General features: G+C 39.8%; 1 protein-coding gene across 3 annotated transcripts in view; it reads right to left on the bottom strand.

Moving 5' to 3' along the window:
* NELL1 (neural EGFL like 1) overlaps positions 1-27,271 on the bottom strand; it is a 1,041,756-nt gene that overhangs the window by 300,957 nt on the left and 713,528 nt on the right. The gene's annotated exons all lie outside the window — the stretch shown is intronic.

The following is a 27,271-nucleotide window of genomic DNA, read 5'->3' as shown; positions in this document are numbered from 1 at the left end:
TAAAAAAGTACCAATTGGCAGACCACTTGGATCTCTCAGAATATCCAATTAACTGACTATCTCCACCGAACTGTAAGTTGCTTGAGAGCAGCCTGTATTTCTTAGTCATTCCACACTCTGTGGAACTTAGTGGCACTTACTAAACATCAATGTTGGCTGAAAATCTTTACTCTGTTTCAAGGAAGTCGTCACTAGGTTTTCTCTGGGAAGCAGGTATTTCTAGCAGCAACACAATACTTTAAGAATAGAAAAACAACAGTATAATAAAATAAAAGATGTAGTAAATCAGTAGTACTACCTTTGAGAATCAAGACTGAACTATTAATTTGTGAACTACCTAAGAGAGTTTTCCCTGGAAGACCCAAAGGAGTACAAGAATGAGAGAAAATAGAGTCAAATGTTCTCTTGTCTGAATCACAACTGAGCAGATACTAAATGAACTGCATAAATCTCAAGCATTTAAGCCTGGGATTTTTATTTACAAAATGAGGCAAAAATGACTGCCTCACAGGGCTGTAGTGAGGATTACATAAAATAATGCTAGCAGTTTCCAGCACCATGACTGGCCACACAGGTAGGTAACATTAATTTCCTAAGTAAAATGTTGATCTTTCCCTTTAGGAAATTAGGACCTAGCAGAACATGTTAACATTTTGTAAGAAATAATCATCCAAGGCAGACAGCTGTGCAACAACAAGTTCTCTAAGAACTGGAAAAACGAGTGATTAGTCTTAGTATGGAGTTGGGGGGGGAATAGTAAACATCTATATGACTCCCTATGTTTTCACCCAACCAGGCCATGTTTTGGTCTGGGGATACAGTGGGGAACAGATAGAGTCCTTCCACTTAGTTGAACTGATATTCTACTTCAGTTCAGTCCAGTCGCTCAGTCCTGTCTGACTCTTTGCGACCCAATAAATCACAGCACGCCAGGCCTCTCTGTCCATCACCAACTCCCGGAGTTCACTCAGACTCACGTCTACTGAGTCAGTGATGCCATCCAGCCATCTCAGTCTCTGTCATCCCCTTCTCCTCCTGCCCCCAATCCCTCCCAGCATCAGAGTCTTATCCAATGAGTCAACTCTTCACATGAGGTGGCCAAAGTACTGGAGTTTCAGCTTTAGCATCATTCCTTCCTAAAAAATCCCAGGGCTGATCTCCTTCAGAATGGACTGGTTGGATCTCCTTGCAGTCCAAGGGACTCTCAAGAGTCTTCTCCAACACCACAGTTCAAAAGCATCAATTCTTCGGCACTCAGCCTTCTTCACAGTCCAACTCTCACATCCATACATGACCACAGGAAAAACCATAGCCTTGACTAGATGGACCTTTGTTGGCAAAGTAATGTCTCTGCTTTTGAATATGCTATCTAGATTGGACATAACTTTCCTTCCAAGGAATAAGTGTCTTTTAATTTCATGGCTGCAGTCACCATCTGCAGTGATTTTGGAGCCCAGAAAAATAAAGTCTGACACTGTTTCCACTGTTTCCCCATCTATTTTCCATGAAGTGATGGGACTGGATGCCATGATCTTCATTTTCTGAATGCTGAGCTTTAAGCCGACTTTTTCACTCTCCTCTTTCACTTTTATCAAGAGGGGTTTTAGTTCCTCTTCACTTTCTGCCATAAGGGTGGTGTCATCTGCACATCTGAGGTTATTGATATTTCTCCCAACAATCTTGATTCCAGCTTGTGTTTCTACCAGTTCAGCATTTCTCATGATGTACTCTGCATATAAGTTAAATAAGCAGGGTGACAATATACAGCCTTGACTTACTCCTTTTCCTAGTTGGAACCAGTCTGTTTTTCCATGTCCAGTTCTAACTGTTGCTTCCTGACCTGCATACAGATTTCTCAAGAGGCAGGTCAGGTGGTCTGGTATTCCCATCTCTTGAAGAATTTTCCACAGTTTATTGTGATCCACATAGTCAAAGGCTTTGGCATAGTCAGTAAAGCAGAAATAGATGTTTTTCTGGAACTCTCTTGCTTTTTCCATGATCCAGCAGATGTTGGCAATTTGATCTCTGGTTCCTCTGCCTTTTCTAAAACCAGCTTGAACATCAGGAAGTTCATGGTTCACATATTGCTGAAGCCTGGCTTGGAGAATTTTGAGCATTACTTTACTAGCGTGTGAGATGAGTGCAATTGTGCGGTAGTTTGAGCATTCTTTGGCATTGCCTTTCTTTGGGATTGGAATGAAAACTGACCTTTTCTAGTCCTGTGGCCACTGCTGAGTTTTCCAAATTTGCTGGCATATTGAGTGCAGCACTTTCACAGCATCATCTTTCAGGATTTGGAATAGCTCAACTGGAATTCCATCATCTCCACTAGCTTTGTTCATAGTGATGCTTTCTAAGGCCCACTTGACTTCACATTCCAGGATGTCTGGCTGTAGGTCAGTGATCACATCATCATGATTATCTGGGACATGAAGATCTTTTTTGTACAATTCTTCTGTGTATTCTTGCCACCTCTTCTTGATATTTTCTGCTTCTGTTAGGTCCATACCTTTTCTGTCCTTTATCAAGCCCATCTTTGCATGAAATGTTCCCTTGGTATGTCTAATTTTCTTGAAGAGATCTCTAGTCTTTCCCATTCTGTTGTTTTCCTCTATTTCTTTGCTTTGATTGCTGAGGAAGGCTTTCTTATCTCTTCTTACTATTCTTTGGAACTCTGCATTCAGATGCTTATATCTTTCCTTTTCTCCTTTGTGTTTTGCTTCTCTTCTTTTCACAGCTATTTGTAAGGCCTCCCCAGACAGCCATTTTGCTTTTTTGCATTTCTTTTCCATGGGGATGGTCTTGACCCCTGTCTCCTGTACAATGTCACGAACCTCATTCCATAGTTCATCAGGCACTCTGTCTATCAGATCTAGGCCCTTAACTCTATTTCTCACTTTCTCTGTATAATCATAAGGGATTTGATTTAGGTCATACCTGCATGGTCTAGTGGTTTTCCTACTGAAAGGTGTCAAATAATAGACATGTATACAAACAAGAAAATTCCAAGTGATACAGAGGCATTGTAAAATAAAAGAGGGTAAGATGGTGGAAAGCCTGGAAGCTAGTCCAGTGAGGTGCTCAGAAAATACTTTTCTGAGATGACATTTCAGCTGAGATCTAAATGAAAAGGATAGTCACCTTGGAGCCATGTCAGAGGTTAAATGAGAGACACTATCAGAAGTAAATTAGAAGAGAGGTCCCAAGATTGTGGAGAAATAGGATGGGGTGATCACTTTCTCCCCAGCAAATACATCAGAAGATCTTCTGCATGTGGAGCAACTTCCACAAAACAACTTCTGAACGCTGGTGGAGGACCCCAGATACCCAGAAAGGCAAATCAATCTCTTTGAAATGAGGTAGCACAAAGGATCAGAGAAGGCAATGGCACCCCACTCCAGTACTCTTGCCTGGAAAATCCCATGGGTGGAGGAGCCTGGTAGGCTGCAGTCCATGGGGTCGCAAAGAGTCTGACACGACTGAGCGACTTCACTTTCACTTTCCACTTTCATGCATTGGAGAAGGAAATGGCAACCCACTCCAGTGTTCTTGCCTGGAGAATCCCAGGGACGGGGAGCCTGGTGGGCTGCCGTCTATGGGGTCGCACAGAGTCGGACACGACTAAAGCGACTTAGCAGCAGCAAAGCAAAGGACAAGACAAAAAGGGAGACAGAGGATTTCAGGATGGAGACCATCCTGGGGAGGGAGTTGAAAAGGAGGAGAAGTTTCCACACAGTAGGAAACCCTGTGACAGGTGGGGTAAGGGGGGAGATTTGGAATCTCAGAAGGCAACAACCAAAAAAAAAAAAAATCACCACAAAAATGGCGCTGAGCGGCAATTACCAGCAGAGAAGTGGGTCACACACTCGTGTCAGCTCACACCAAGTTGGGGCTGGTTGCGGAGGTGTGGTCTGCATCATCGGACCTTAGGGAAAGGACCAGGGTTAAATACCATGAGGATACTCTGAGGGGACTGTGTGACACAGCACAGGCTGAACGGGGAAAACCCAAACCGTGGGAATGGCAGAGAAACAAAAAATAAAAAAGACGTTTCCTGTGGGGAGGCTCTAATACCGCACTGTGACACCTGTTGTGCTTACCAAAGGATCGCACCCTAGCGAATCCCAAAAGAGAGCGAGCCAGATGCCATTTACAGCCCTCCCATAGGGAAGAGAGGCAAGTGTGCAGAAGGCAAGGGGCCACTGCAATCTTGGCCCCAGAGGCTGCCTCTCCCACCAAGCTGTGAGCGGGCCTCCAGTCACTAACCACGTCTTCCTGTGATCCTGCACAGGTCATATCTGCCAAGACTGTCACAGACAGAGACTAGCTCCCCTGAGGAGACGCATGGCCCCCCTGGAACTGTGCCCTTGTGGCACATCCAGGAGCCTGAGCAGCTTAGACCTGGGACGTGCACACCGCCGTGGGTGTGGCAACCCCATGAGGTCCATCCACTGCAGGTGCACTGGGTGAAATGGTAACTGTAGTCAAAAACCTTCCAGCACACAAAAGCCCAGGACAAGATGGCTTCACATGAAATGGTAACTGTAGTCAAAAATCTTCCAGCACACAAAAGCCCAGGACAAGATGGCTTCACAGGTGAATTCTACCCAAAATTTACAGAGGAGCTAACACCTATCCTACTCAAACTCTTCCAGAAAATTGCAGAAGGAAAACTTCCAAACTCATTCTATGAGGCCACCATCACCCTGATACCAAAATCAGACAAAGATGCCACAAAAAAGAAAACTGCAGCCAATATCACTGATGAACATAGATGCAAAACTCCTCAACAAAATTCTAGCAAACAGAATCCAACAACATATTAAAAAGATAATACATCATGACCAAGTGGGCTTTATTCCAGGGATGCAAGGATTCTTCAATATCCGCAAATCAATCAGTGTGATATGCCATATTAATAAACTGAAAGATAAAAACCATATGATTATTTCAATAGATGCAATTGACAAAATGCAATACCTGTTTATGATTTTAAAAAAACACTCTCTAGCAAAAAGGCAAAGAAGGAACATATCTCAACATAATAAAAGCCCTATATCACAAACCCACAGCAAGCATAATTCTCAATGGCTAAAAATTGAAAGAATTTCCTCTAAAATCAGGAACAAAACAAGGGTGCCCATTTTCACCACTACTATTCAACATAGTTTTGGAAGTCCTAGTCATAGTGATCAGAGAAGAAGAAGAAATAAAAGGAATCCAGATTGGAACAGAAGACATAAAACTCTCATGTTTGCAGATGACATGCTCCTCTACATAGAAAACCCTAAAGATGCACCAGAAAATTACTAGAGCTAATTAATGAATATAGTAAAGTTGCAGGATATAAAGTTAATACACATAAATCCCTTGCATTCATATTACTAACAATTAAAAATCAGAAAGACAAATTAACGAAACAATCCTGCTGACCATTGCAATGGAAAGAATAAAATACTTAGGAATAAACTTACCTAAAGAAACAAAGACCTGTATATAGAAAACTGAAACACTGATGAAAGAAATTGAAGATGACACAAAGAGATGGAGAAATAAACCACATTCGTGGATTGGAAAAATCAATATAATGAAAATAAGTTATAGTACTGAAAGCAATCTAGAGATTCAGTGCAATCCCTATCAAACTACCAACAGTAATTTTCACAGAACTAGAACAAATAATTCTAATGTTCATTGAAATTTTATTTACAATAGCTAGGACATAGACGCAACCTAGATGTGGATAAGGTTGTTAGATAAGATGTGGATAGGGCTCTTAAGATAAGGAAGTTGTGGTACATACACACAATGGAATATTACTCAGCCATAAAAAGGAACACAGTTGAGTCTGTTCTAATGAGGTGATGAGCCTAGAGCCTATTATACAGAGTGAAGTAAGTCAGAAAGAGAAAGACAAACACTATATAATAACGTATATATTTGGTATTTAGAATGATGATACCCATGATCCTACATGCAGGGCAGCAAAGCAGATAGAGACGTGAAGAACAGATGTTTGGACTGAGTGGGAGAAGGCAAGGATGGGATGATTTGAAAGAATAGCATTGAAACATATACATCTGCATATGTAAAACAGATGACCAGTGTGAGTTTGATTCATGAAACAGGGCACCCAGGGCCGGTGCTCTGGGACAACCTAGAGGCATAGAGGGGAGAGGGAGGTAGGCAGGGGATTCAGGATGGAGGGCACACAAGTATACCCATGACAGATGTATGCTAATGGATGGCAAAAGCCATCACAATAGTGTAAAGTAATTATCTTCCGATTAAAATTAATTAATTAATTTTAAAATGAACAAAAACAAGTAAATACCCTGACTGGAGCAGAAAACCCAAGACAGCGAAATGGCTCACTAAGTTTAAAAACGTTTCCCTGGTCACTAAAATTTGAGGTAAGAATAAAAATGGCACCCATGATGAATAGAAGCAGGAGAGTAGATAAGAAACTATGTATTCTAATAGGTTAGCTGAAGGACCACTTCCATCTCTCCTGACCTTGTTATCATCTTCACAAGCAACAAAATAGTGGTAGTCAGAGAAGGAACTTCAGGGAAGGAACAGCCGGTGAGTTTTCAACGCCCCGTTCTGCCTCATCACGGGATGTGATCCCCGTCTGAGATACCCCCTAGTCTTTAGGGCTTTCAGCCTCAGTTTAAAATCTGTCAGGTTACCACAATAATTTTCTCCATCAACCCAAAGGGAGGCCAGCCTGACAGAAATAAAGCCACTTCGTAAGCTGCAAATGCTTTACTGCTGTATTGTGTCCAGGCAAAAAATGGGTGATTATTTTTTCTCTCCAGTTAACTTCCGTGCATTAGAGAATTTTAAAGAGCTCCTTTGATGACTAAGTTAAGCAGTTTTATTCCAAGCTGAACTGGCTGATCACTTCTTCATACAACAATGGCTTGTGCTTTTATCCTAAGGGGGCACTTTCAATTCACTTAAGGATAGCAGAGGGTCTAATGCATCACAAAAGCAAAGTAGGAAATTGGGACAGATTGCCTGCCTAGTCAAAGAAGGAGGGACAACCATCCCAGAGGGCAGTGGGGCATGTACTCAACAGTCTGGATTTTATATATATATATATATTTAATCTTCCAAAGCAGGCAGGAGGCAGATGTGGCTTGACCTTGAGAAATTCCCCTTGGCAGACTGATTTCGTGAAAGCAGGCAGTGCTAGTGGGTAATGAAATCAGTATGAAACCAATATATTGGGTCACAGCCACCACTTCTACAAAAATGAAGTAGACTCAAATAGAACAGAATACCCTACGGTAATATATTTAAGAGTACAGCACATAAGCAATGGTATTTTTTATCAACTTTCTTATGGTATGCATGTATGCTTGTGTATTGAGTCACAATGTAAAATGAACTTTTTTTTTTTGTTGGCAAAAGTCAAAATGTTTAAACCACTGTTGTAGGGAATATCCCATCTTGAAGGGGACAAATGTTTCCAACCCCAGAGCACATACCTATCGTAAAAGAACCAAAGATACTACCTATGTTATTTTACAGATAGAGAAATGAGCTAAAGTAAAATTATTACCCAAGATGACAAGGGGTTCAAGACATTAACCAAGTTCTCTTTAACTCACAGTTCAGTGATCTTTACACTGCACCATATTTAAAGTCATAATTTGACACCAGAAAGGAATTGTTCAGAGAATCAGAGTTGTCCATGCATTTTCCAGTCACTACAAAAGAGGGGAGTTTTACTAGGGATGCAGATTTCGTCATTTCATGCCATCTTTCCTACCCACACATCCTCCAGAAAGTGAGTGTGGTCTGATGCAGTTGGTACACATCTACTTCTTTCAATGGCTCATGTCTTCCCCAAAGACTACTTCAAGATGATGCCCCAAGGTTTAGAGTTTAGAAACAAGATGGTATAAATGCTAAGGGCTCAGGTGCCAAGGTCATGCACCCCTACATTCAAATACTGTTGGATCAGAAACCCCATCAAGGTGGAGCCATATCCTTCTTATGCATGACATTTCTTCAGCAATTTACACCACGTGTGGGAATGTCCCAGTGCCCAATGACCAGGTCTGTCACTTATTAGTAATGCGACCTGGACAAGTGACTTCATATCATTGAGCCTCAGTTTTCTCATCCATAAGATGGAAATACTCACATGGCTATAAGAAATATCACATGAGAGAATGCAGATCCAGATCCCAGCACAAAGCAAACATCAGGAAGTGCCTGCTATTATGACTAGGCCCCTTCTATTCTTGACCAGTGGTTTTTGTAAAAAAAAAAAAAAAAAAACATACACATAAGAGATAAAAAAGCAAAACTCGTCTGGAATGCTGCTGCACCCCTCTTGAGCCCAGCAATGGCCCCTGAATCATCTCTGAGAGATCCCAGAGGTGATAAGAATTTTGCATAAAAGTCGCTGCCCTGGACCATGACCTTTGCAGCTCTCTGGAAGAATTACTGCTGAAGCTGATATGGACTGCTGAGGCTGGAAAGGAAATGAAACCCAGCAGTGAGCACCTTCAGAGCCACATAATTTAAAATCTCCCGGGAGACAGCCTGCCATGGCTCGTATACAGTCCTGATGACTCATTCTCAGAGCCAGGGAATCTTTGAATCAATAAAATAAAAAGAAAGCCACATCCTGTAAAAGAAGACAACGGATGAAGGAAGAGCTCTCCAACAAACCCTAGAACCTGCAGAAACGAATGTCAGACTTATGAGCCATTCTCCTAAATTTCTGGAATTTATGGATTGCCCTGCCTCTAACGGCTTCCTCCAGGCACACATTTGCATATGGAAATGGGCAATGCTTTTTATTCATTCTCATTTCTTTCTTAATGTTAAATTAACTGGGCCAATAAACTGCAGGAAGTATTACTTGAAATCTGACTTCAATCACTATTAACGTAAAATATTTAAGTGTGCCTGGGAAAACATATTTCAGAGGGCTTGTCCTGGAGAACAGAGTAGAAAGGAAAGTCAGAATTCCATGTCAGGTAAAGGAAGGCTTTGATGCTGCTCTCTGGCTGGCAATGGGGTCAAATAGAAGCCAGGTGGGAGCTTCCCACTCCACTGGTAAGGGTCAGAGACAAGGAGAGTCAGTAAGCGGCCCAGTCCTCCTGGGATAAACTGCAGACTGGGAAATGGGAATGAGGCCGTCTACTTCTCAGGGACACTGTGAGGACAAGACAATGGGTAAGAAAGTACACTAAGTTCCTTGCCAGCATAGCATCAAATTCACACCAAATATTATCAGTGTTTATTCTGATACTTCACCACTATCTCAGTGAAGCTGTGAGTGCCTCTCAGACTTTCAGGGTGACGCCGGGGCACAATACCAGGTTTTCAGTGTTTTAATGAAGATTGAAGGCTTTTTTCTTCTTAAATTTGAAAATTTTCTTTTTAAATTTATTTTTAATTGAAGGACAATTGCTTTATAATGTGTGTTGGTCTCTGCCATACAACAATGTGTATCAGCTGTAAGTATACATATATCCCCTCCGGCTTGAGCCTCCCTCCCGCCTCTCCCCCATCCCACCCCTCTAGGTCATCACAGAGCACCAAGCTGAGTTCCCTGTGCTATACAGCTGTTTTTTAAATAATGCCAAAGGCATAGGCTTGTATTCAAATATATTTGCTTTAAATAGGACCCCAAGGCAGTGCTGTGAGTGAAAGCATGGCTGCTGTCAAGTCCTTAGAAGGGAAAAGGGTGCCTTCCCGCTGATACTCGGGGGTGGGGCTCTGGATGCAGCGACTCAGGAGGTGTGAAGCCCACTGATCCTGAGTCAGCATCCTTTGGGGAGCTTTTGAGTTGTCTCCCTGGCCCCTGTAGCATCTCCCTCCCTTCACATTTCATACTCTTGGATTCTACCTTCTCTGCTTCCTGCTCAACTTCATAAACTTGCTCAAAAAATGTCAGTCTTAACATCTTGTGGGACAAGGACTGGGTCTTAGGAATAGGCAGGTCTTTAGCACAGTGTTTAGCATATGTCAATCAGTTAATAGGTATTAAATGGCCAGTATATTTCAACCATGTGTTAACTGTGGGGTGTACAAAAGAAGAAAAGCAAAATTAAAGTACCCTAATGTTCATCACAGCACTGTTTACAATAGCTAGGACATGGAAGCAACCTAGATGTCCATGGCAGATAAATGGATAAGAAAGCTGTGGTACATATACACAATGGAATATTACTCAGCTATTAAAAAGAATACATTTGAATCAATTCTAATGAGGTAGATGAAACTGGAGCCTATTATACAAAGTGAAGTAAGTCAGAAAAACACCAATACAGTATATTAATGCATATATATGGAATTTAGAAATATGATAACGACAACCCTATATGCAAGACAACAAAAGAGACACAGATGTAAAGAACAGACTTCTGGACTGTGTGGCAGAAGGTGAGGCTGGGATGATTTGAGAGAATAGCATTGAAACATGTATATTACCATATGTGAAATAGATCACCAGTCCAAGTTTGATGCATGAGACAGGACACTCAAAGCTGGTGCACTGGGATAACCCTGAGGGATGGGATGGGGAGAGAGGTGGGAGGGGGTTCGGGACATGGGGACACATGTACACCCATGGCTGATTCATGTCAATCTACAGCAAAACCCACCACAATATTGTAAAGTAATTAGCCTCCAATTAAAATAAACAAATTAATTTAAAAAATAAAATAAAAAATAGCATCCCATATGTGCACACTGCTGTATTTAAAATGGATAACCAACAAGGACCTACTGTACAGCACAGGGAACTCTGATCAATATTATGCTGCAGCCTGGATGGGAGCGAAGTTTTGGGGGAGAATGGATACGTGTATGTATGTGTGAGTCCCTTGTCTGTCCAGCTGAAACTATCGCAACACTGTTAATTCACTACACAAAAAAATAAATAAATAAACACTATCCCAGCTATCATGGGATCTGCAGTCAAATACCATTCATAACTTTAACAATTTTAATAGTTATCTGTGCTTTAATGAGCTAAACTTTCCAAATTGCTATGTCAATTATGTTTATTACATATTGCTGAGACTTCAGTGTTAACAGAAGATTCAAATTTGAATAAGAGTCTACTTTAAAGAAGTTTCTAATTTAATAAAGCATATTAACATGCATACAAATAATTATGGGAAAAAACAAGAAACACAATAATATAAATTCATTTTAAGTATTGATAATATCTCATTTATTTCAAAGAACAACCTTATAAAGTAACCCCACTTTACAGATAAGTAAGTTCAGTTCAGTTACTCAATCATGTCCAACTCTTTGTGACCCCATGGACTGCAGCATACCAGGCTTCCTGTCCATCACCAACTTCAAGAGCTTGCTCAAACTCATGTCCAGTCAAGTAAGTGATGTCATCCAACCATCTTATCCTCTGTCGTCCCCTTCTCCTCCTGCCTTCAGTCTTTCCCAGAATCAGGGTCTTTTCCAGTGAGTCAGTTCTTCACAACAGGTGGCCGAAGTATTGGAGCTTCAGCTTCAGCATTAATCTTTCCAATGAATACTCAGGACTAATTTCCATTAGAATTGACTGGTTGGATCTCCTTGCAGTCCAAGGGACTCTCAAGAGTCTTCTCCAACACCACAGGTCAAAAGCATCAGTTCTTTAGTGCTCAGCTTTGTTGATGGTCCAAGTCTCATATCTATACATGACTACCGGAAAAAGTGTATCTCTGACTATATGAACCTTTGTCAGCAAAGTGATGTCTCTGCTTTTTAGTATGTTGTCTAGGTCTTTCACAGTTTTTCTTCCAGGGAGCAAGTGTTTTTCAATTTCATGGCTGCAGTCACCATCTGCAGTGATTTTGGAGCCCAAGAAAATAAAGTGTCACAGTTTCCATTGTTTCCCCATCTATTTGCCATGAAGTGATGGGACTAGATGCCATGATCTTAGTTTTTTCAATGTTGACTGAGGCACAAAGGAGTTAGCCATTTATCACGGCTAGTTACACTGCTCATAAGACCTAGAGCCAGAATTTGAAACCACAGCTTGATTCTAGGACAGCTGTCCTTACTTCTTATGCTTCATGTTTTCCAGAAACAGAGTATAGTAAGAAAATATGGGGAAGAATCATTCCTCCTAGGAAAACGAATCCATCATTTGTCCCTCTATCCATTTAACAAACATTTATGGAATACCTACTATATGTTAGATGTCGGGAATGCAAAGATAAACTGGATGCATCCTGCTTTGGAGTTCACACCCTGATGATATTAAAAAGATAGGTACCATGAGGATAACTTCCTTCCTGGAATGGGGAGCTCTTCCAGGAGGCCTTGAAGTATGGATAAGACATGGTGATATGATAGGGCCATAATGGCCTTGTTTCAAATAAATTACAAAGGGAGGAACTTCAGAAAAATGGGTAAGTCCCTGGAAATCATTTCCCAGAAAGATAAGAGCTATTCTCTGTCCTTCAAATTCACAACTTCTGGGGATTGTTGACCGTGGCTGCCATCCTATAGCATTGCCTCCCTGACCCCAAACAGCAGATGGTGACTACTGGATTAAGAACATGGATTTCACATTGCCCTATCTCTGTGGGCCAATGTCAGTTTGACTTGATTTATGTTTCCCTTAACTTTATAAGAAACTCTGTATAGTACAAGAGAAAGAACATGCTGTGCTATAGAATCTAGTCAAGGTCAGAGAAACAAATGAATATCCTTATAGTCTATAGAGAGGAGCAGGAACTTTGAAGTTTTAAATTGTTCACAATTGGTACATACACCGATGATCTTCCAGAATTATTAGTTATCTTCTAGAAATAACAACTTCCATTGGAATGCCTTTACCTCCTACCCATTAAAAATAAATATTTTTAGAACTTAAGCAACATATAGAATTTTTGCTTTGCAGTATGGGGAATTTTTATTTTATTTAACTTGCACAGCTAGAGAATGCTGCTGCTAAGTCGCTTCAGTCGTGTCCAATTCTGTGCCACCCCAGAGACGGCAGCCCACCAGGCTCCCTCGTCCCTGGGATTCTTCAGGCAAGAACACTGGAGTGGGTTGCCATTTCCTTCTCCAATGCATGAAAGTGGAAAGTGAAAGAGAAGTCTCTCAGTCGTGTCCGACTCTTAGCGACCCCATGGACTGCAGCCTACCAGGCTCCTCCGTCCACGGGATTTTCCAGGCAAGAGTACTGGAGTGGGGTGCCATTGCCTTATCCACAGCTAGAGAATAACTCACACTAAAATTTTAAGGATGCTTAAAATCGAATAATCTGAACTCTTGATTTTATAGCCTATTAAGTGCATAACCGGAGAGCTAAAGTGACTGCCCTTGTTAAAGTCTCCCAACCCATAAACGTTTAGTCAAAATAAACCTGCATTCTAAAAATCAAGGGCTTTACTTTTAAATATCTGCTTTTGCTAATGTTTCCTCTGCCTGAAATTAATTTCTTCCCCTGCACTGCTCACCTCCCACAGCCAAATTTACCTATATGTTATCAAATATGACCCAAGGAAACATCTAATCCCCTGAGGGAAATAGGAAACTCTGTCCTTGACAGCCAGCAGACTGTCCTCCACCTAGCAGGCTTAGCAGAGATGCTACAAAGAGAGAGACAAAGTATCTAATGCAGGAACTCCCACAAATCTTTGATGGCAATGTGAATGAAATCTCTCAGACAAGAAAAAGCATTTTGGCATATATATCAAAAGCCACAGTCTTGTTTATAAACTTTTGAGTCAATAATCTCACTTTGATGAATATGCCCTAAAGGAAAAAAAAAAAAAATGAAGCCATGAGACAACAATAGAGCTTTATGTATCAAGATAATCACAACAGCATTATTTCCAAAAATAAACCTAAACAACAGTGCTTTACTTCGGTACGATAATGCCTAAGTTTAATTGACACAATCAATGGAGTATGATGTAGGTATTACAATTATGCTTATGAAGTGTTTGGGCCAGTAGCATTCAGTAGCTAAGAACATGAATATCAGTTCCAATCTCAGCTTTACCACTAACTGGCTATGTGATATTGGGCAAGTTTCCATTGACACTGTATAAGTGTAAATTATTATGCTTATTATCATTGATATCATTGTTTATGCTAACCTAGGCAAATGAAATTTTTATGTTAGATGGGATATATTAACAGGAATAAAGGACTATATAAACAAATGATAATGCTTATGTTATGATCACCATCAAAATGACATCAAGCAACCACTATATCAAGATAATAATTGATGTGTCCCCACCCCAGGCTTCAGGCTTATGAAATGCCTTCATTATCACCTAAGGACCCACCCTTTTCCTTCCCTCTCCCTAGCTTACCTGCAGGGAGAAGTAATCCCCATAACCAGAAGCTCTAAGCAGGAGAAGTGAACACCCAGACATCTCTCTCTGCCGTCCAGTGAGGACCAGCTGCCAGTGCTTTTCTTGGAAAAGATCGAGCAAGAATGCTACTCTCCCATATCCTGAGACTTTCTCCAGTTCACATTTAACTCATCTTTTATGGGAGTGACTCCATTCAGTGATCCAGGCAACTCTTTAGTCCTCAGAACTAGAAAGGGGAGCTCTGGACACCTTAGGGCTGTGGTAGGGGTGGGGACACATGACTGTGCTGAGACTCAATGAAATCCACTTGGATTTCTCAATGAGACAAGGAAGAAGTAGACCACCACACCCCTCCATGTTATGGACTGGACCTCCACTATAACTGTTATGCTAAACACAGAAGAAAAAAAAAAAAAAGATTGGAAGGGACTGCATCAACATATAAGCAGCGATAATCTGGAAATAGTGATATGCTCTGAGTGACTTTTCTCCTTCCTTTTATTCTTCAATATTTCAAAAGGTTATTTCACTGGTCACATTCTAATCTTCAATAATGAAGAAAAATAAACTTTCTAAATATGTGGGGGGGGGAAATGAATCTCTTGAACTGTTTGCAAGAATTTTAGGTGGCATGATGTCAAATAAAAGTCATAACTCGACAATTTTTTTCATGTTAGAAATTTTCCAAAAGAAGTCCCCTGGGTATCAGCAGGATTTAAAAATCAGGGACTTAACCCTGGGAACGGAGAGGATTAGAGCTGTGGATGACATAAGGGGAAGGGAAAACTGGCATATTGAGGATAGTAATTAAAGCCAACATATTTTTGACAAACTCATGTTCAGAAAATGTCCGAAATATGTACTAAGAAACACTAAACCCTTTAAAATGAGAAGCAAATGTAATACATCCATGTGATGAGCGTGTAAGATAATTCTTGAAAAGTCACTGTATTATTTGATAGACAAAAAAAGAAAAACAGAGTGACTCCTTTAACTGGCTGGAAAGTCTGAATGCTCTGTAGTGTTTAGAGGCAAAAAAAAAAAAAAAACACCAGCAAATACATTAGTGGGAAATACTGCTTATTATGTCAAACTTTGAGCGTGACTAACTCTGTGAAGAAACAATGAAAAGATTCTAAATATTCTCCCCAATAGTGGCAATCATTTAGAGAGAATGTCCTAGATGTTTATAACTCTCTCCTTATAAATAGCTGTGAAAAGAACAGAAGCAAAAAGCAAAGGAGAAAAGGAAAGATATAAACATCTGAATGCAGAGTTCCAGAAAACAGCAAAAAGAGATAAGAAAGACTTCCTCAGTGATCAATGCAAAGATATAGAGGAAAACAACAGAATGGGAAAGACTAGAGATCTATTCAAGAAAATTAGATATACCAAGGGAACACTTCATGCAAAGATGGGCTTGATAAAGGATAAAAATGATATGGACCTAACAGAAGCAGAAGATATTAAGAAGAGGTGGCAAGAATACACAGAAGAACTGTACAGAAAAGATTTTCACGACCCAGATGATCACGATGGTGTGATCACTCATCTAGAGCCAGACATCCTGGAATGTGAAGTCAAGTGGGCCTTAGAAGGCATCACTACGAACAAAGCTAGTGGAGGTGATGGAATTCAAGTGGAGCTATTTCAAATCCTGAAAGATGATGCTGTGAAATGCTGCACTCAATATGCCAGCAAATTTGGAAAACTCAGCAGTGGCCACAGGACTGGAAAAGGTCAGTTTTCATTCCAATCCCAAAGAAAGGCAATGCTAAAGAATGCTCAAACTACCGCACAATTGCACTCATCTCACATGCTAGTAAAGTAATACTCAAAATTCTGCAAGCCAGGCTTCAGGAATATGTGAATCGTGAACTTCCAGGTGTTCAAGCTGGTTTTAGAAAAGGCAGAGGAACCAGATATCAAATTGCCAACATCCACTGGATCATCGAAAAAGAAAGAGAGTTCCAGAAAATAATCTATTTTTTGTTTTATTGACTACTCCAAAGCCTTTGACTGTGTGGATCACAATAAACTGTGGAAAATTCTGAAAGAGATGGGAATACCAGACCACCTGACCTGCCTCTTGAGAAATCTGTATGCAGGTCAGGAAGCAACAGTTAGAACTGGACATAGAACAACAGACTGGTTCCAAATAGGAAAAGGAGTACATCAAGGCTGTATATTGTCACCCTGCTTATTTAACTTATATGTAGAGTACATCATGAGAAACGCTGGGCTGGAAGAAGCACAAGCTGGAATCAAGCTTGCTGGGAGAAATATCAATAACCTCAGATATGCAGATGATACCACCCTTATGGCAGAAAGTGAAGAGGAACTAAAAAGCCTCTTGATGAAAGTGAAAGAGGAGAGTGAAATAGTTGGCTTAAAGTACAACATTCAGAAAACGAAGATCATGGCATCCGGTCCCACCATTTCATGGCAAATCGATGGGGAAACAGTGGAAACAGTGTCAGACTTTATTTTTCTGGGCTCCAAAACCACTGCAGACGGTGATTGCAATCATGAAATTAAAAGACACTTACTCCTTGGAAGGAAAGTTATGACCGATCTAGATAGTATATTGAAAAGCAGAGACATTACTTTGCCAACAAAGGTCCATCTAGTCAAGGCTATGGTTTTTCCAGGAAAAACCATCATGTATAGATGTAAGAGTTGGACTGTGAAGAAAGCTGAGTGCCGAAGAATTGATGCTTTTGAACTGTGGTATTGGAGAAGACTCTTGAGAGTCCCTTGGACTGCAGGGGATCCAACCAGTTCATTCTGAAGGAGATCAGTCCTGGATGTTGTTTGGAAGGAATGATGCTAAAGCTGAAACTCCAGTACTTTGGCCTCCTCATGCGAAGATTTGACTGATTGGAAAAGACTCTGATGCTGGGAGGGATTTGGGGCAGGAGGAGGAGGAGACAACAGAGGATGAGATGGCTGGATGGCAATACTGACTTGATGGACGTGATTTTGTGTGAACTCCGGGTGTTGGTGATGGACAGGGAGGCCTGGTGTGCTGCGATTCATGGGGTCGCAAAGAGTCGGACATGCTGAGCGACTGAACTGAAGATTTAAAAACATTTTTTATAACATAGTTGATATCACCTAATGTAGTGACATCTGAGAAATTTCAGGGATCTTCATCAGACCCTTGACAAGCATTAAGTTGAGTCACATAAAAAGGCAGAGCCTAGCTTGTCTGTTATATCCAACCCTTCACCCAGTTTTGTCCCTTGTTTGATCGGAACACTTCTTAATCTTTCCACTCCTCTCCACCATCATTGCCTCTACATGAGTCCAAGCTACTGTTGTCTTCCCTGGATCATTAGGCAAGATCATGAGGCTAAGAGCATGAATACTGCTTCCAATCTCAGCCTCATCACTTACTAGTTGTGTGACACTGGGTGAATTGTATTTCAGTAAAGAATAAATTGTTTCTCTTAGCCTTTCCTGGCTCTTACACCTCTCATATTTGCACAGTAGGCAAGTGTTTACATCTGAGGCAATTTCACATACTGGTTAAGAGCCCCCGTGCTGCATCTACTGAACTTTTCTTCTGAGCCAGCCATCCATCAGGCAGCAGTCCTTCCACATATAAAATCAAAATGTCACCTCCCTTTCTTAACCCCTCTCATGGCTCCTGCTGCTTGAAGGATTAAGGCTCACTTTTACAGTTAAAATGTTCCCAATCCTCCTCTCCAGTCTCATCCACTATCACTTCCTCTCCTTTCTGTGCTCCTGTTATGCCGAGTCTTCTTTCATTTCCTCAAACTTTAGCTTCAAGAGAGCAGAGACCTTTCTCTCTGTATCTTTGCCATGGATGTAAAGCGTCTTAGTTTGCTCATCATTTTATTTCAGCATCCTGTGAAGTGCCTGGAAGATGCTGCTGTTGATAGCAACTGCTCACCTTTACTGAAGTCTTACTGTGCCTCAGACAAGGTCCTTGAGTGTTTTATTTACATGATCTCACCACAACTCTATGGCATCAATGCTATCACTAGCCACATTTCATAGATGGAGACTAAGGTTGGTGAAATTATGGAAGCTGCTCAAGGTTGCAAAGTTGGTAAGTGACAGTGGGAACCTCGGAAAGAAGAATCCAGACAGTGAATTCTCAGCCACGATCAGAGATGCCCCAACAACGTTTGTTGAATGAGTGATTGAACAACTGTCTGTTTCCAGAGTGCCTAATGAGTTGATTCTCAAATGTAAAAGACTCAATTCAGTGTATCAGCATAATTGAGAAGCATGTCACATTAATAGTCTTTGGAGTTACTTGGAAATTTTTAAGTCAAAAAGTTAAAGCCAATAAACAGGACTTTTATTGGAGGGGATCCAAGGTCATCTTCCTCATACAAGATGATGTTACATTTACTCTTTGATTTTCCTCTTTCACTGAAGTTGATGCTTCTTAGAAGAAGGACTTATGCCTCATTCACGTCCATGAATCCTGAATGACAGCTGACACTGGGCCCATCCTGTGGTCAGTGCTCAGAGACAGGCAGACAGATTCTCAGATTCCAGTACCAGGAAAGATTTAAAGAATTTGAATTTTAAAAAGGAAACTGAAAAACCTAGCAGGGTACTGAAAACTATCAGATAACCTCACTGGAAAAACACATGAGTGTAGGAGAATGAACAACTTCGAGCTCATTCATCATGGAGAAGAGGAAGCCATACCCCAAGTACAAAGAGCTATTTATATGGAGAAAGGGCACTCTCTGATCTCCATCTCCCCTGAGATGGAGGTGATAGAGAGGAGATGGCTTAATTAAATGCAGTGATACTTGGGTTTTAAAAAATTGCAACAACAGACCCACATTTTGATAAACTATAAAATATTCCCCTTACCCATCCATAGCTTTTATAGGTACCCATGCTTGTACTGCATGCAAAAGTGTATATAGTTGAGAGAATTCTGTGTATTGAGTGAAGATCATGGGCTTGCATCTTGCTCAGACATGATATACAATTTCGCTGGTGCCATTCCAAAAATAGTTTACTTCCATCTTCTAAGCTTCCAGGTCCTAATTTGTGAAAATGGAATTTTCATAGAATTGAAAAGGAAATGAGAACTTGCAAACTACAAGCCCAGTGTCTGGCTTATAATTAGGGGTTGATTAATGGTAGCATCTATTATTTTCATCATCATCAGTGTTATCATTTAATTATTCTTCTGGGAGAGTAAGTATATTTGAAGGGATATGTGTTAACATCAAGCTCCACAAAATCATCATTCCAAAAAGAAAGAGGGTCAGAAACAAACTAACACAAAAGAAAATATCCTTTCTATAATAGGCATCCCTCATTTGAATAGCACACTGCCAGGTGGAAGCTAAGTATGTGGGCTCTCCAATCAGCGGCATGGTTTAATCCAAGCACTAACCCTTAGTAGCTGTGTGGACAGAACAAGTTACTTAATCTTCCTGTATCTTAGTTTGTGAGGATTAAGCAAGTCAGTAAGTATGTAAAGCACCTGTTACAGAGGAGGTGCTCAGCAAATGCTTTATTTCCCAAGGGATCAAGAGAAGGTATTCAACTTCTTTTATGCAAAATTTCAGGACTACCCAGTCACGCAGGGTATGTTGCTTTGGGGATAACTCCAATTCTTACTCTGGAAGTTAATGTAGATATTTATTTTAGAGATTTTTAAAACAGAATTCTGGCTATATGGGGACATGTTATTAATATTTGTGTAGAAAAACATAAGGAATATATTCTTGATTTTATTCCAGCATGCCACAAAAAACAGTTCCTAAAATGCATATGCCCTGAAAGCCCCAGAGAGACACACATAAATATAGAGAACAACATGGGGAAAAGAATGTACATCTTGTCCCAGGCATGAAAAATGCACACTTTTGTAAAAAGGTAATTAAAACCTGACTATCAATACAAGCTAACAAAATAAATTTCTTAAAGAAATGCATTCCCCATGAATATCTGCTGCCTCTGTGCTCCAGTATAATTTTATAACATTTAGTTTACAAAAAATTGACTAAGGAGATATTTAGTCTATTGCTCTGCAATGCAACATTTAATTTTATAGCATGGATAATGCATTTCTTTTTACAAATGTATCAGTTTCTTGATAGCATCAATAAGCCGCTTCAGTCATTAAACACTATGTGAGAAATCCGTGCAGCTACAGATTTCCTTACTGAAACACACAGATTAATTTTCAGCTCATAAACCGCACTACATGGGTTACTTGCCTGGCGTCTACAGTCCATGCACTGAAGGTGGAAAGGAAAGCTTAGCCAACTTGAATGACAGACTGTACATACATTAAATCTTTGGATGGAGTCTCAGCACCCATCGGATACAGATGAAAAGGCCTAAAATGCACTTAGTGCTCTGCAGGATCGAAAGCTGACTACCTCATGAGCATCTTCCCCTTCCACTCCAAATTCTCAGTCCTTCCTGCCTCTGAACTTGCACACAGGCTCTAGCATTACTGCCTGCGTGGCCACCACCCCTCCAAACCACAATCTTATGTTAAATTTCTATAATATGACATCAACCCTATGGGATGAAAAAAAAAAAAAAAAAAAGGAAGGAACATCAACTAATTCCTATACCTTCTTCCTAATTCAACCAGTGATTACTTCCTCAGAATCTAGTGGCCTTTGCTGACCCAGAAACTAGGTCAATTTACAGTCACACATTCTTATATGACTTCACAGTATGTATCACAACTGTTATTAATTCATTCTTTAAATTGATCTATGTCTTCCCATTAAATGATAAAATCCCAAGAGGGCAGGCACCATTTATTTTTTTGCTTAATATTTGGTTTTGCTTAGCTTTAGATACATTGCCCACAATAATGCCTGACACATAGTAGCCACTCGGTGACTTTTTGCTGAGTGAAATTTCTATTATTCTTGACACAATACTAAATGTCAAGGTATTATTGTAATTATTAGCCTGTCTGGATAACTAATTCACAGTAAGAATGAACACTAGTATTATTACAATAAGTGTAAAAAAAGTACACATACTTAAGGCCAGAGAAACCTGGTTTCAGATATCAGCTCCAGTACTTATTAGTTTAATGCAACTTGAACAAGTAAATAGTTCCTCTGAATCTCATTTTTTTTCATGTATTAGATCTAATCTTAGTTTTCTCAAACAGTTTTGTAAAGTTTAAAAAATGAATATAATGCACTCATCACAGCCTCTTATATAATTCAGACATTAAGGAGAAATGCCTCTACTGAGATTAAGAAATTATAGCTCCTATCCCTCACACATCCTTGTGCGTGCATGCTCAGTCGCATCTGACTCTTTGCAACCCCATGGAAGGTAGCCCGCCAGCCTCCTCTGTCCATGGGATCTCCCAGGCAAGAATACTGGAGTGGGTTGCCATTTCCTAGTCCACGGGATCTTGGATAGAACCCATGTCTCCTGTGTCTCCTGCATTTGGCAGACTGATTCTTTACCACTGCGCCATTCTATCTAATATAAAGCTGCATCATTAAGATCATAAACATTCAAATAATGACTGGGATGAAAAGGCATTGGCTCTTTGTCATGAAAGATTAGAAGTAACCTACATTTTCTAAAAGTTTCCATCCACTAATCCAATTAGGAAGAGTTAAAGAGGAACACTTGATGACAAAATATTTGCTCTTAAATCAGTTCTTTTGTCACTGAGGATAAGTGGGAGTAATGAAGAGAAGGAAGATCAAATATTTAAAAAGTCATTGTAAGAAATAAAAAACAAATGTGACATTCAGAAAATATATATTTAAGGAATTCCTTAGTCTTTAAGGGACATTATAGGGTGAAGAAGGGAGGTTTGGAGTTTGAGTTCTAATCAAAGAGAGGATATACGAGCTGTTTGTTGACTTTGAAAATGTTACCCTATATTTCTGGATTAATAAAATAAAGATAATTATGATAATTACAGTTCTCCAAAGGAGGGAGCTAAAACCGAAATAAAAGTATATATATATGCTAAGGATTGCAAGAAGATCCAACCAGTCCATCCTAAAGGAAATCAGTCCTGAATATTCATTGGAAGGACTGATGCTGAAGCTCAAACTCCAATACTTTGGCCACCTGATGCGAAGAACTGACTCATTTGAAAAGACCCTGATGCTGGGAAAGATTGAAGGCAGGAGGAGAGGGGACGACAGAGGATGAGATGGTTGGATGGCATCACCAGCTCAATGGACATGAGTTTGAATAAACTCTGGGAGTTGGTGATGGACAGGGAGGCCTGGCGTGCTGCAGTCCATGAGGTCGCAAAGAGTTGGACAGACTGAGTGAACTGAAGTGTTTAACATGGTATGTGGCTCATAGCAAATTTTCTGAAAAATTAAGGCTCCTCAGGTATGCCTGAAGATTAACTCTAGCTGGGAACTTCGCTTTCGTCAAGGCATTTTAGAGCCTCATCGCTCCACAATTCTTTTCCTTTTGATGAAATCCTATAACATGATATCAACCTAACGGGATGATCAAAAGAAACATGTTTGATAAGCAGCAGCTCAGCGGTTCAAAAAGGAAATGAATCCATTTACTGTGTGTATAATTAGAAATAATGTCAGAGGTTTATGATGTTATCAAAAGATAATGTCGTAAGAAAGTGGTTTCCCACTGCTAGATAAACTTGAAAGTTGAAGAACTGGTTGAATGTCTGGGAAGAGAGAGAGAAATGTAAAATGGAATTTTAGAGAAATGAAATTTAAAAAAAAAATCTCTTGATGTTTTGTTCTTCCTAGAAGACAATGCTTTTGAAAATGGAATCATATGTTCTGGTAAGAGAATAAGACACGTAACGATCACTGCTTATAGAGCTAGTTGATGCTTGCTCCATCACATTTCCATACGTATATACTCTTAGACATAGTTCCTCAAAGTCTAATAAAGAAATGCAGGGTCTTACAGGCCACGTTTCCCCTGGATGACCTCCTCAGAGGGAGAGTTGAGGGAGGTTTAATTCGCCCTCATTCTTAGCAGCTTTTCTTTTTTGGTGTCTTAGCCCAGAACCTCAATTTTCGAGTCAGGCTGGCTTCCTTTAACACAACATGCATGCTACATCCATCAATATTGTTATGTTTGAAACTCCATACCATGACACACTATGGCTTCCTTTATACGCAAAATCTCCTTTAAGCTTTACAACAATCTCAAGAGGTATTTACCGTTTTATCCCCATTTTACGGATGAAGACACTGAAACTCTGAGCAGTTGAATAACTTGTTCACAGTCCCTCAGTGGTAATGACAAAGCCAAGGTTCTAACCTAGAGCTCCCTGATTATCCACAGTTCATGCTCTTTCCTACATGTGTTCAGCAATGCTAAGCATTTGCATTCACACAAACGTTTTGTTCAGACTGGTTCCTATTCATGATCAATAGCCCTGAATCCTTCTGAGTTGAAATAAGAATAGAGAATCATACCTGTATAATAACTTAAAAAATTAATTCTGAATTAATTTTGAATTAATTAATTCTGAATACTAGCTTTAGTTGCTTTTGTCACTGAAAAATTACATATTGATCTTGGGTTCAACTTGACCATTTGTGCTGACCAGGCTGTTGAACTGTGCTAGTTTACAGCAGTGATTCAGATGGACTTCTCTTTTGAAAAAAACACAAAAAGGTTTTGGCTTTTAGCTTAGAGTTAAAGGTAGGGAGACGTAGCAGATCATGGAACCAGTGTTTCTGGCTTTTTAGGGATGTGGTGAGATTTCTGCCCCATTACTATAAATGGATGTTCAGAATAGACTGCCTAGGAAGGAATCATGGCTGCCCAAGTTCAAAACAGTTCCCTATTCATTGTGAGCCATTGGTCTTTTCATATGTCTGTAAATATGTATGTGTGAGTGATTGGGAACAGGTATAAAATATTTTTTAATAGGAAAAAGGAATTTTCCATTTAATTGTTTTTCCTGTTATCTCAGTTTGCTTTTGCCTTATAAACACACACATATACACATGATTGTACATATTAGGTGCAAGCTGAAAATGGATTAAATGGAATATTTCCATCCATAGCATATCAGGTATACATCAATTAAAACTTCATGGATACTAACACCTTTTACATTTTAATTAGCCAAAAAGCCATTAATGTTCACAGACATGATACTGACCAGAAAAAAACAGCATCCGCTGATGCAGGGTCACCAAAGACTGTTCAGGCAGAGCAATAATGCAGTAATAATGCACTCAGAGTGTTCATTTTTAGAGCAAAATCCCAAAGAAATACGTAAGTAAATCACATAACTGAAAAGGAAATAAATGAGAACAGTTATCTGCTGAAATTCTTCATGGGCCAAACCTATAGTTGAAGATTCTATTTTCCATTCATGGTATAAAATAAGACTCAAAGAACTCAGACCTCTTTTGTGCCTGATGACCTTGACTTCTATTGTCCCTGTTATTATACCTAAAGGTCATGATAGCAAAGTTGAAAGATACAACTGCTAACAAAAATAAAAACTTCCACAGAATCAGATGGAAAAAAAAATCCCTTTTTTCACCTCAAGTATAATAACCTCAGATTCATAATTTCAGTTACTTTCCTATAATCTCCTTATTTCTGGTCCTGGCATGAATCTAATTGCCGAGTACAGTCTGTGATAAATGAGGGGACAAGCTTTCTCATTTATTAAATGAAGTCAATGAGAGTTTCATCTGGCAAAGGGTCACTGAAAGGAGAGAACCAAGGTTATTAATTTCAAGGGGAAGATTACTTTCAGAACATCCAACTCAAGAGAAGATAAAAACATTGACATACTGCAATTAGTACAGAGGCTCCTAGTGTACATGGAGAAACAGATGTTTCCTGAACTTTCCGTCATCACCGTTGTTATACTTTGGAAAGAATCAGAAAGGAGATGCATGTGAACTCATATGAGCAAATCATGACCTAGCTGATGCAGTTTACACTTTAATTTTCAGCTCTACTTCCTAACATGCTTTATTGGGTACACCTTTATTCTACCAGATGTTTCACTAAATTGATCCACTTGTATGGATGAAATGACCCATCACATCAGGAGATTGACCAACTGCTCCAATGTGTTGATTAATTGTTTCAGTTATATTGACAATTTGGCTTGACCCAAAGACTTGGCCTTCGTAGGCACAGCATTCTGAGTGGCATAGCCAAATGAAAAACAGTAGGCTCCAACTGATAAAAGGTGCAAGGACATGGGCAGGCATTTCAGAGAAAAGGAAACAACAGGCTAATCAACAAATTTCTGTCTCATTAGCAATTTGAAAAAAAATTAACAAGTACCAATTTTCACTAGCCAAATTAACAGACAGAACTGATGCAAAAATAATTCATATCCTTTGACCCAGTAATTCCACTGTGAGTATAGCCTTATAGGAAAACAATCAACATGGGAAAAAAAATGTGCACTAAGGTATTCGTTGCAGTGTTAGTTATGATTATGAAAATTTGGAAACTGAAATGTCTAAAAGTATGTGAAAGGGTAAGATTACTGCAAATGCTCAGAAGAGAAAAACATGCAGCTATTTCCTTAAAATGATGTTAATGAAAGCTTTAAGAGAAATGTAACAAATACCCAAAATCTGTATTACCTAGACTATGCAGTGGTGCAGTTTGGTAGCTTCTGTTTACCACATGGCTTTGTGCATGACACTTTAGCTCTGCGATTTATCATATTCTTTTCATATCTCTTGGAAACGTCCTTTTGATAAACATATTGCTGCATTTTACTTGCTAGAATGGCAATTATGATTAATTTGATTTCATTTACGCTTGTCACCCAACAGGCATCAAATGATTCTCTAAGTACCCCTAGAATCTATGTGGTTCTAAGTCTCTTACAGTGTAACAAACCTTTAAATAGCAGATTTTTACTGCTAAATTAAATTTCAAATTCAATTACCATAAATAAGGAATAACACATCTGCATCCACACATTTTTCACACTGAGCTCAGAGTGAAACATCATTTCTTATTTCTTTGATGCCTCCTGTCATTCCCAAGGAAAGACTGGCCATACACTCAGAGAAGAAAGTTAAATGTTACTTCCAAATACAATTAAGCCTCAAGGTTTGTCTCTTAGAACCACTGATTGCACCCTGGGAATTTTGGTGACTTCGTAAACCTTGATGATCAAAGTGGTTTTCTGTTACCCAACACAAAAAATCTGGACTCCCTTGCGTGGCACGAAAGACCTTCTTCTTTGCGCCGCCCGCACACCGGCCCATTTTCTTCCCACATCACTTCCTCAAATGAAATGCTTTAAACACCAAGGTACCCATTGCTTTATTGTCCTTTGTTATGCCATTTTCTTCATCCTGGAATGCCTCTTCCTATCTTCTATCTACATATCCCTTAAAATAAAAGATGGCATAAATTACTGGGGGCTTCCTGGGAAGTTTTGGAAGCATTTGAGATACACTTTTAAGCAAAACAAATATCCCTATTCTCACTGGAGTCTGTATCCTTGAACACAAGAGACAGACCATCAGTGATGGAGAGTAATTAAGCAGAGGATATAGAATATTAGACTTATGGGCTTCCCTGGTGGTTCAGAGGGTAAAGCGTCTGCCTGCAATGCCGGGGACCTGGGTTCGATTCCTGGGTTGGAAAGATCCCCTGGAGGAGGAAATGGCAACCCACTCCAGTACTCTTGCCTGGAAAATCCCGTGGATGGAGAAGCCTGTAGACTACAGTCTATGGTAGTCTATAGTCTATGGGGTTGCAAAGAGTTGGACACGACTGAGCGACTTCACTTTCACTTCACTTTCATAGAATATTATAAGATGAAAATGCTAAGTAAAAAAAAAAATGCATGATACTGGAGATGAGGAGTGCAGAAAATACAATGTAAGCTGTGAAGAACATGTAGGCTCTAATTAGCATAAAAATATGGGCTGCAAATGTAAGTGCTTTAGAGAAGAGAGCTAAATTTTATTTTTTCAGGTAAGAGAAGTTGATTTGTC

The sequence above is a fragment of the Bos indicus x Bos taurus genome, chromosome 29, assembly GCF_003369695.1.
Source record: "Bos indicus x Bos taurus breed Angus x Brahman F1 hybrid chromosome 29, Bos_hybrid_MaternalHap_v2.0, whole genome shotgun sequence".
In the NCBI taxonomy this organism is placed as follows: Eukaryota; Metazoa; Chordata; class Mammalia; order Artiodactyla; family Bovidae; genus Bos; species Bos indicus x Bos taurus.
This window is presented reverse-complemented; position numbering and strand designations above follow the sequence as displayed.